Below are 12,279 nucleotides of genomic sequence, written 5' to 3'. Positions count from 1 at the left end.
CAAAATAGACTTTAAATGCGAAACAATTGTGAGAGACAAAGAAGGATACTACATATTAGTGAAAGGGAAAATCTGTCAAGAAGATCAAACAATCATAAATATTTATGCTCCTAACAAGGGCTCCTCTAAATACGTGAGGCAAATGCTGGAAAAACTAAATGAAAGAATAGATGCATCTACAATTATAGTGGGGGATTTTAATACACCACTATCAACTCTGGACAGAACATCTCAAAAGAGAATCACTAAAGAAACAAAATATTTGAACAGTATATTAGAGGAGCTAGATCTAATAGATATATACAGATCATTACACCCGAACACAGCAGGACATACATTTTTCTCAAGTGCACATGGATCATTCTCCAAGATAGACCATATGCTAGGCCACAAAGAAAGGATTAATGAATTCAGAAAAATCGAAATCATGCAAAATAATATCTCTGACCACAGTGGAGTGAAGCTAGAAATTTGCAAGAGCCAGAGGTCCAGATTTCACACCATGATTTGGAAATTAAACAACACACTCTTAGAAAAACAGTGGATCAAAGAGGAAATCTCAAAAGAAATCAATGGCTACCTTGAAACAAATGATAGTGATAACGCAACATACCAAAATTTATGGTATGTTGCAAAAGCATTACTGAGAGGGAAATTTATAGCCATAAATTCATATATCAAAAAAGAGGAAAGAGCAAAAATTGAAGAACTAACTGCACATTTGGAGGAATTAGGAAAAAACAACAACAAAGTAATCCAACAGGAAGAAGAAGGAATGAAATAACAAAGATAAGAGCAGAACTAAATGAAATAGAAAATAAGAAAGCATTTGAAAAGATAAACAAGACCAAGAGCTGGTTTTTTGAGAAGGTCAATAAAATTGACAAACCTTTAGTGAGACTAACAAAGAAAAAAAGAGAGAAGATGCAAATACGCAAAATAAGAAATGAGAAAGGAGATATCACCACTGACCCCACAGAAATAAAGACTCTCATAAGAGGATACATTGAAAAACTATATTCCAACAAAAATGACAATTCAGAGGAAATGGACAAATTCCTAGAAACACATAAGCAGCCCATATTGACAAAAGAAGAAATTGATCTCAACAAACCAATCACAAGTAAAGAGATAGAATCAGTCATTAAAAACCTCCCAACTAAGAAGAGCCCAGGGCCAGATGGCTTCACAGGTGAATTCTACAAAACATTCCAGAAAGAACTAACACCAATCCTGCTGAAATTATTCCAAAAAATCGAAACAGAAGGAACATTGCCTAACTCCTTCTATGATGCCTACATTACGCTAGTACCAAAGCCAAACAAATACACCACAAGAAAGGAAAATTACAGACCAATTTCTCTAATGAACCTAGATGCAAAAATACTTAACAAAATACTTGCTAATCATATTCAACAACACATTAAACTAATTATACACCACGACCAAGTGGGATTCATTCCAGGTATGCAAGGATGGTTCAACATAAGAAAATCAATCAATGTAATACACCATATAAACAGATTGAAGGGAAAAAATCACATGATTATATCTATAGATGCAGAAAAAGCATTTGACAAAATACAGCACACTTTCTTGATTAAAACACTCCAAAAGATTGGAATACAAGGAAATTTTTTGAACATGATAAACAGTATATATGAAAAACCTACAGCCAACATTGTTTACAATGGAGAAATCCTAAAATCCTTCCCTCTAAAGTCAGGAACAAGACAAGGATGCCCACTGTCTCCCCTTCTATTTAACATTGTCTTAGAAGTACTTGCTTGAGCACTGAGGCAAGAACCAGATATAAAAGGCATTCAAATTGGAAAGGAAGAAGTCAAAATTTCATTATTTGCAGATGACATGATCCTATACATAGAAAACCCTAAGAGGTCTACCACAAAGCTTCTAGAACTCATAAATGAGTTTACTAAAGTCGCAGGTTATAAGATCAATGAGCAAAAATCAGTAGCTTTTCGGTTCACCAATAATGAGCAAGATCAGGAGGAAATCAAGAAACAAATACCATTCACAATAGTAAATAAAAAAATCAAATATTTAGGAATACATTTAACTAAAGATGTAAAAAACTTATACACTGAGAACTATACAAGACTGTTCAAGGAAATCAAAGAAGACCTAAATAAATGAAAGAATATTCCCTGTTCATGGATAGGAAGATTAAATATTATTAAGATGTCTCTCTTACCAAAACTGATCTACACATTCAATGCAATCCCAATAAAAATCAACACAGCCTTCTTTAAGGAACTAGAAAAACTAACTATGAAATTTATTTGGAAAGGAAAGAGGCCCCGAATAGCCAAAGACATATTGAAAAAGAAAAACGAAATTGGAGGAATCACACTACCGGACTTCAAAACATACTACAAAGCTACAGTAGTGAAAACAGCATGGTATTGGCATAAGGAGAGACACACAGACCAATGGAATCGAATTGAAAGTTCTGATATAGAACCTCATATATATAGCCATATAATATTCGATAAAGCCACCAAACCCTCTCAACTGGGAGAGAATGGCCTATTCAACAAATGGTGCCTGGAGAACTGGATAGCCATATGTAGAAGAATGAAAGAGGATTACCATCTCACACCTTATACAAAGATCAACTCAAGATGGATCAAAGACCTAAATATAAGAGCCAAGGCCATAAAGACCTTGGAAAGCAGTGTAGGGAAACATCTACAAGACCTTGTAATAGGAAATGGCTTCATGAATTTCACACCAAAAGCACGAGCAGCAAAGGAACAAATAGATAAATGGGACTTCCTCAAAATTAAAGCCTTCTACACCTCAAAGGAGTTGTCAAGAAAGTGAAAATGGAACCCACACAATGGGAGAAAATATTTGGCAACCATATATCTGATAAGAGACTTACAACTTGCATATATAAAGAACTCCTATATCTTGAAAATAAAAAAATAAACAACCCATTTAAAAAATGGGAAAAAGATTTCAACAGACACTTCTCCAAAGAAGAAATACAAATGGCTAAAAAGCACATGAAAAAAATGCTCCAAATCTCTAGCTATCAGGGAAATGCAAATCAAAAGTACAATGAGATACCATCTTACTCCCATAAGATTGGCAGCTATGAAAAAAACAGAAGAATACAAATGCTGGAGAGGATGTGAAGAAATGGGAACACTCATCCACTGCTGGTGGGAATGCAGAAGGATCCAACCATTCTGGAGGACAGTTTGGCAGTTTCTCAAAAAACTAACCATAGATTTGCCATATGACCCAGCAATACCACTGCTGGGTATATACCCAGCAGAACTGAAAACAAGAACACAAACCGATATATGTACACCAATTCATAGCAGCATTGTTCAGTATTGCCAAAAGTTGGAATCAACCCAAATGCCCATCAACAGATGAGTGGATCAATAAAATGTGGTATATACATACAATGGAATACTACTCGGCTTTAAGAACAAATACACTACAAACACACGTGATAACATGGATGAATCTTGAGAACCTTATGCTGAGTGAAGCAACCCAGGCATTGAAGGACAAATACTACATGACCTCAATGATATGAAATAAGCAAGCTGCCTCAGAGAGCTAGAGACTGGAAGATAGGTTTACAGGAAATCAGGGGGTGGAGAAAGGATGTGAGTTGATGTCTGCAGGGGTGGAATCTATGATGAGCTGGCGGTAAGTATGAGCACAAAGAAGAGATAAAATGGGGGCAAGGGGTTGCCTTTGGGTGGGGGCTTTGCGGGTTTGAGGGGGTCTGGGGATGGGCTAATGGGTAATATTGCCCAAAAAAGTGGGGGGAGGGAGGGGCAACATACGAACATAGGAGATTGTCAGGTGTTGGTTGAGAGTAAAATGCTGAGAAAACCGTATCAAAATATAATTAGGAGGGTTACCTGTTTAGGATGCTGGGAGGGGATGGTATGACACGGGACGGACTCCTGGGGAGTGTCTGAGTGCTCATTTTGCCAGGGTGGGTTGTACCATTGGGTAGAGACCCAAATAGTGAGAGTGGGGGTGGACCCACATCCTGGGGAGGACTAATGCCATCAAATAGAGGGAACTGTATCTCTCGAGAGAAAGGGTGGCTCCCAGGGCATTAGGGCAGTTGAGCAAGTCAGGCCCTGAACACTGTTGCAAGTATCTCTGGACGTGGCTCCTCAGGAAATGGAGATTGGCTATCGCTGTAGGCCCCAAGGGGAGGGGAAAATGGTTGTGGGGAAGAATTAAAAAAGGAAAGATGTTTTCCTGAACATTTTTTTTTTATTGGAGAAGTTGTAAGTTTCCAAAACAATCATCTATAAAATACAGGACTCCTGCATGTCACCCCACCACCAGTACCTTGCATTGGTGTGGAATATTTGTTACAACTGATGAGAGCACATTTTTATAGTTGCACTATTAATTAAAGTCCATGGTTTAACTTAAGATTCACTGTTTGTGTAGTATAGCTCCATGAATTTTTCAAAAAATTTTATCCTGTTACCGTATATACAATCTAACATTTCTCCCTTTTAATTGTATTCAGATATTTATATTTCAGTGCTGTTAATTTGCATTCGCAATGTTTTGCTACCAACACAACCATCCATTACCAAAACATTTCCATCATTCCAAATAGGAACCCTGTATAATTTAAGCCTTAGCTTTCCCATTCCCTATCCCCACCCTGTCCCCTGGTTACCTGTATTCTAAATTCTGACCCTATGAGTTTGCTTATTCTAATTGTTCCTACAATATCTGTCCTTTTGTATCTAGCTTATTTCACTCAAAATGATGCCTTCAAGGTTCTTCATGTTATTACATGCACCAGACTTTATTCCTTTTTATGGCTGAGTACTAATTTATTGCATGTGCATACCACATTTTAGGCAACCGTTCATGGGTTGATGTACACTTGGGTTGCTTCCACCTTTTGGCAATTTTGAATAATGCCTCTACAAACCATGTGCAAACATATGTTCATGCCCATGCTTTCAATTCTTTTGGGTATATAACTAGCAGATGGATTGCCTGGTGATATGGTAATGTTATACTTGGCTTTCTGGGAAAATACCAAACTGGCTCCCACAGCAGTTGCACTATTTTACGTTGCCATCAGCAATGAATGAGTGATTCCCTGGACAATTTTTAATCACAAGCCTAACCTTATGTGGGTTTAGGTTCACAATTCACACTTCCTCTGTGGGAATACAAACAAACAAAGAAACAAACAACAATGACTCCAAAGAGATGTACTTTAAATGAGTAAACAGTAATCCCAGGTGCAAATACAAGCCCTCTCAAGAAACGCTCCTTAATTCCAAGTCATAAAAAGAATTTTAAATAAAATTCCAATGAATTATTAAAAATTGCATAACAAGATTTATAGCAGTTTAATGTAGTTATGAATTCCAAAAATAGATATTGGATTATGTTTGTAATCTGGTCTGTACCTGGGCATGATTGAGTTACAAATGGGGCCTTGATTGGGCCACAGATAAAAGGTAAGGCAAAGGACAGAGATGAGGGTTTTTGATGTTGGAATTTTGATGTTGGAGTTTGATGATGAAGCCTTAAGCTGGAGCCTCAGGAAGTAAGCTCACAGAGGAGGATAAAGCCAGCCCCAGGAAGAGAGGAACCCTGAGCCCAGGAAGGAGCAAGACCTGGGAAGAAAGGAAACTTGAACCCAGAGAGAAGCAAGACTCTGGAAGGGAGGAACCCAGGAAGCCTGAACCCTGGCAGACGTTGCCAGTCCTCTTGCTCCAACACCTGAAAACAGACTTTGGTGAGGGAAGTGATTTATGCTCTATGGCCTGGTATCTGTAAGCTCCTACCCCAGATAAACACCATTTATAATAACCAACCAATTTCTGGTATTTTGCATCAGCATCCCTTTGGCTGACTAATACATGCTTCTTTGAGTGGGAGTCATATTTTTTGGGTGTTTTTATGTTACTTTGTTAACTTTAGTAAGTAACCAAGACATGTAAGTGTCAGTCCACACAATGTCCTTCTGCCCGGAGTCTTCTCACATGTACACCTCTGTCCGTGTTTCTTTAATGACCCCAGGTACTGAGCAATGTGAAAAAACAAGGGAATCTCTCCAGTCTCCTGAGACATCAAAGTGGTTTTCTAGTAGGAATTTGCATAGCCTTCTTAAATTTTGCCTTGGAATCTCCATGGAAATTCATTTCTCAACAGAGGGGTATTTTTTTTTTCAGGTACCAGGGCCTGGGATTGAAAGTGAGAACTCATAAGTGGGAAGCCAGCACTCAACTACTGAATCATATTGGCCCCCCCAAGTTATTGTTTTTTTCCATTTGTTTTACTTAGTGTTTGTCTTTGTCTTTAGGAGGCACTGGGAACTGAACCCAAGACCCACCATGTGAGAAGCAGGCACCCAACCACTTGAGCCACATTCGCTCTCCAGAGGTATTTTTAATTACTCTATTACCTAGGTCCCATTTACCCAATTGAAGAACAAGATCATTGGCAAGAGCTCATGAAACTGTCAATACCCAGACATCACCTGGAGGTGAGACCACAATTCTTCTTGCACTTCTAGACACATTGCCTTTAATTATGCCCATTGTGTGGATTTACTTACACTTACATTTTTCAATTTCATGAATGTTGGATAAAGGATGATAGATTCGTAAACTGTTTTTCAACTCAGGAATTTCCATTAGTGAACTAGGCAGCTTACTCTGCTTTAACAAGAAGAGATTTATATGGGTAAAACCATTTACCAGTAGGAGCTGGCAGCCCCTGAGGGGTCAATCATTGATCCTAAAGGTAGGGATGTGACCTGCTCATAACCATTACACATTTCCCCAGACCGGCTCCTTTATATACCATTTGCATGTTATCAAAGAGCTCTGCTCTGCTGTTCCATATTTCCTGGAATTTCTCTCTGATATTACCCACAACACAAATGCAAAGACTATCTGGTGGACTTCTGTGATGGGAGTGGTTTTCAGCAGGGCCCAATAATAAGCTGCCAATTGTAATGCGAAAAAAGCTCTTTCTCCTTCATCAAGAGACACCACTGGGGGGCGGTGCTTGACTTGTATCAGAGACTCCATTTCTAAGTGTCTTAGTGACTGCCTCCAAAAACATCTGTGCCTACTTGTTTTTGTTCTGGACCCTAGTCAAATTCAGAATTAGTTCTAGTAACTCAACATATAGGAGTTAGTGTGGCATATATAACTGCCAATATCCAAATAGCCCAGAAGGCATTGCTTCTTCCTTATTCATCCAGCAGAGGCAATGCTATTCTATATATCTGGGGAATGTTTCTAGAAGTCCTGGACCATGTTATTCTTAGAAATTTTGTTTTTAGGGTTGGGTCCTATATTTTAGGCAGTTTGATTAACCATCCTTAGCTATGAAGACTCAAATAGTTTCTGAGTCTTTGCTTTTTACCTCAGAGAGAAAGTATCATAATATTACTAATAAAATGAATTACCTTGCTTTTAGTACTGCTCAGGTCTAAATTGTTCCTAACACGGGAACAGATGTGGTTCAAGCAGTGGAGCACCCACCTTCCACATGGCCTTGCTTCTCGATGCCTCCAGAAAAAAACAAAAACAAACAACAAGCAAAACAAATGAGAAAACAACTCAGGGGAGCCAATGCAGCTCGGTGGTGGAACACCAGCTAGCCACATATGAGGTACTGAGTTCAATCCCCGACCCCTGGTACCTCAAAAAGGAAAAAATTGTTCCTAACATTGTTGTGAGGGTTTGAAGCTATTTGGACATATAATATCATGTTCTTAAAACTAATCCATTCCTGTGAGTGCAAATCTATTGTACATAGGGCCTTTCGATTAAGTTAGTTGCATTAAGGCATGGCCCAGGATGGGTCTTATCTTCTTCCTGGAGTCCTTTATAAGAGAATGTAATTCAAAAAGAGGAGAGAGAACGCCTGGAAGCAGGAGGCTGGAGGCAACGAAACCTGGGAGAGAAGGGAAAGACCAGGCTTTGCAGCTAAGTGCCTTGCCACGGAGTCCAGGATTGCAGACAGCCAGTATCCAGGGAGAGAGTATGGCCTGATGGTGCCTTGATTTGTACATTTTTCTCAGTCTTGGAAGTGGAAAGTTGTAAGCTAATAAATCCCGGTTGTAAGTGGAGCGAAGGTGGGTGTGGGGAGGCGAGCGGGTGAGTGGGGTGAGGCCGAGCTGGCACAGGGGCAGAGCGCGCAGCAGGAATGAAGGCCACGGGCTTCGTGGACTCCTGCACGGGGCCCAGCAGGAGATGCGTGGATTCTCTAAAACTCAACCAAGAGCTCCCAGATAAGGAACATTTGCCCCGAAGGTAAAAAGGTGATTGAGACAGGACCACTCTTCAAAGCGCTGTCTCTAGTGGGGAGACAATACAACACAAAGCTTCCTTAGGGAGGGGAGGGCCCCAGGAAGCAGGGCTGTGGAAGGTCTTGTCACAAGGTCTCCCAATGGAAGAAGTGGCTGGAAAACCAGGACTCCAGACTGATGGCTCCTGGTTCAGGGCTCATCTCCCCCACATTCCCTCTAATTACTGCCAGTGAAGATTGCTGCTAAAATTGATTCAACTCCTCACCTGAATAATGCCACACCTCTAGTGGACCCCTCGGTGTTTGGATATGGAACACACAAACAGCCCTTGGATGATGGCATTAAGCAGTTAGGGGCCTCCGTACATCAAAGGGCAGTAATAGAAGAATTCAAAGTGCCTGATAAAATGGTTGGATTTATTATCTGCAGGGGAGGTGAGCAGGTTTCAAGGATTCAAGCAGAATCTGGCTGAAAATTCAGATTGCTTCAGAGTGCTGGGATTCCAGAGAGGCCCTGTGTACTTGCCAGAACCCCAGAAAGTACTGGACATGCCAAACGGCACCTGGGACAGGTTGTGGACTGCTGTCAGAATGGACCTGGCTTTCCTAACAGTGTAGACAGTCACAGTACAGGTCAGGAGGTACTTATCCCAGGGTCGAAAGTAGGCCTGGTTATCAGCAAAGGAGGGAAAACAATAAAGCAGCTGTAGGAACAGACAGGTTTGAAAATGGTCTTGAGCCAAGATAACCCATTGCCCACAAGAGCAGACAAGCCTCTTCACATCAACCGGAGACCCATTTAAAGTACAACAAGCAAGAGAAACGGTACTAGAGATCATCCGAGCTAAACAGCAAGCAGACTTCCGGGATGTACGCAGTGATTTCATTTCCCAAATGGGAGGAAGCAGTATAGAGGTGTCCATGCCTCGGTTTGCTGTTGGGATTGTAATAGAAAGAAATGGGGAAATGATCAAAAAGATCCACAATGATGCTGGTGTGAGGATGCAGTTTAAACCAGATGAAGGGATTAGTCCAGAAAACCTGTGCTGCGCAGCATATGGGCCTTCCAGAGTGGTGTCAGCGTGCAGCGCATGTCATCAACGAGCTTATTCTTACAGCCCAGGAAAGAGACGGCTTCGGACGACTTGCAGTAGCCAGAGGAGAGGCTGCGACCGTGGTGGCTGGAGCGTGGGGACCCTAGGTGGCATGCAGCAGACAACAGGCACAGGGCCAGTGGGTGAGTGAGGCCTCGCCCCAGGCAAAGGGGGTGAGAATAGCACAAGTGTAAATCAAGTCAGGAGCACAGGTGGGGCTTCAGCGAAGCCCCCTCCGAGCACTGACCCCAGCCTGCGAATATTCACCACCAGGGGAATTCCTCAACAGACGCAGGTGGCCAGATACCTCACAGATGAGAAGGCTGGTGGTCAGTGTTGGGGCACCCAGAGCCTTTGGACAGAGCACCTTTGGCTAGCCACCTGCGACATCAAAACACTTCCTCCGAGGAGCTCAGGGGGCTTCCCAAATATTGCTGCTAAAGTGAATGGAACCTCCCTTGAAATCATTGTGGAAGAAAACCTATTTGTTACAGAGATTTTTAGATTCAGACCTTTTGATGAAAAATCATTTTATTCTGTGAAACACTCTTTATAATAGAATTTTTCTAAAAATCGGGAAAAATTCAATAAGAATTAGTGATAATTTTTGTTTCATTATTTTTGTTGTTATTTCAAATGTGTAAGCTCTGGGACACCTTTTGGAGCAATGCCTGCAAATTCAGGCACCAGAATGCTCAGAGCAGTTACATGTCAACAGAGTTTTTTGTTTGTGTGTCTTTATTTTATTTACAGCTTTTTCCATTGCAACAAAAAGTGGCTTAGAAGTCTTAGGTGGTAAGTAACAAGTCCTTTAAAAATTTTTTAAAACTGTGTTTAAATATTCTTAAATGTATAAATTCATTCAATGTTGTTTTACTTCTATGTTCTTGTACCTTGACCATCTGGTTTTATTGCATTTTTTTTTTTTTTAAAACTGAACTGTTATGTATTGTATGTATTGTATGTATGTATTGTATGTATTGTATGTATGTATTGTTATGTATTGTAATTAATTATATGAATTCTGAATTGAGACAGGTAATTGTATTGCTGTCCAAGAGATTGGGAGGGGACATTTCATAGGGTCTGTATAATTTTTAGAGTTCTAAAGGAGTAATATAAAAATGCGTTAATGTTTTAAGCATGTGTTTTTTTCATGTCTCCATTACCCAGTCAAAACTGTGTGTACCTCCAACCTTGTTTTGTTTTAAAAACAAAACAAGGTTTGTGGGATGATGGTGTCAGATTAGGCAGACAAGGCTCAGCTCTCTCAGAAAAACAGAGAAAGAACCAAAATCTGCTGGAGGGAACTGCTTTGGGGGTCAGCAGCCCAGGACAGTGCTGCACAGCTCCCAGGGTGGTGAGGGACAGAGAGATGAAGAGCCTGGAACAACAAACTCTTAGTTACTAAACCTTCCAGGTGCCAGGAAAGGCTCCCCTCTCCCATCTCCAGTGTATTAAGCAGGGGTAAAATCCCTGGTTCATTGCAGCTGACTGAGAGGGGAGCAGACGTCTTTCTCCCTGTCAGCTGTTACAAGGGAAAAGGGAGGGGGAGTCAGGGGACTTTTCTTCAGTGAATTTGGCCAGTGGAGTCTATTTGAATCCTACTAACACCCAGACCAAAACAAAGGAAAACCAAGAGAGACACATCCCTGGAAAGGTGTATCAAAAAGTGCCATCTACTGGCCAGTCTTGAAATTGCATGGACAGAAACTGCAGTTGCATGGACAAAACTTCTGGGGGAAAATCTGTGCCCCAACAGTGAGTCGCTGGTAAGATTTTGATAACTTAAGCTTGGAAATTTAAAAAACTTAGGGTGAGTTGAACCAATTATCAAGGAAGAGCTGTGAAAAAAATACTAACAATAGGCAAGAGAGAGAAATTGGCCATCTGAGTAAATTCACCAACATACTCAGCTGCCTAGACATCGACAAAAAATTACAAGGTATACTAGGAAATAGGGAAAGCTGAGCCAAAGGAGCAAACCAAATATCCTGAAAAGATACAGGATTTAAGACAATTAATCGATGATAATCACACAACTCTCCTAAATCAAATTAAAGAACTTAAAGAAAAATGACTAAAGAGATAAAGGTTATTAAAAAGACACCGAGTGAGCATAAAAAAACAATTTGGAAGTCTGCAAAGAAAAGTATCAGACCTTATGGGAATGAAAGGAAAGATGGATGAGATTAAAAATACATTACCGGCATATAAGAACAGGTTTAAATTACTTGAAGAATTAGTATTTGTGAAGATAGAACATCTGAACTGGAAATGATAGGAGAACAAAAATAGAAGAAAACGGAAAAAATGGAACAGGGTCTCAGGGAATTGAATGGCAACATGAAACACAAAACTATAAGTATATCAGTGTCCCAGAAGGAGAAGAAAATGGAAAAAGGGCGGAAAGAACATTTGAGGACTTAATGACAAAACTTCCTGACCCTTATGAAAGACATAAATATCAGTATCAAAGAAGAACAATGCATGCCAAACAATAAATACAAAAAGACCCACTCCAACACACCTACTATTCAGAATGACAAATATCAAGAGATAATAAGAAGATTCTGAAAGCAGCAAGAGAAACGCAAAGCAACACATATAAGGGAACGTTAAGATTAAGTGCTGACCTCTCAACAGAAACCATTGAGGAGAGAAGGAAGTGATATGGGGGATTTAAGGTACTGAAAGAGAAAAACTGCCAGCAAAGAATTCTGTATCCAGCAAAAGTGTCCTTCAAAAATGAAGAGTTCAAAGTCTTCACAGATAAACAAAAACTGATAGAATATGTTATCAAAAGACCAGATTTACAAGCGGTACTAAAGGCAGTGATGCAGCCTCAGAGGAAAACAAGGGTAAGAGACTTGGA

The 12,279-nt window shown here is 40.2% G+C and overlaps 1 pseudogene; it reads left to right on the top strand.

Moving 5' to 3' along the window:
- The first annotated feature begins 427 nt into the window (after nt 1-427).
- LOC101431980 (far upstream element-binding protein 3-like) lies at nt 428-9,960 on the top strand (annotated as a pseudogene).
- The last annotated feature ends 2,319 nt before the right edge of the window (nt 9,961-12,279 follow it).

This window comes from Dasypus novemcinctus, chromosome 4, assembly GCF_030445035.2.
Source record: "Dasypus novemcinctus isolate mDasNov1 chromosome 4, mDasNov1.1.hap2, whole genome shotgun sequence".
Taxonomy (NCBI): Eukaryota; Metazoa; Chordata; class Mammalia; order Cingulata; family Dasypodidae; genus Dasypus; species Dasypus novemcinctus.
Note: the sequence above shows the minus strand (reverse complement) of the source record. Positions and strands in the feature narration are given on the sequence as shown.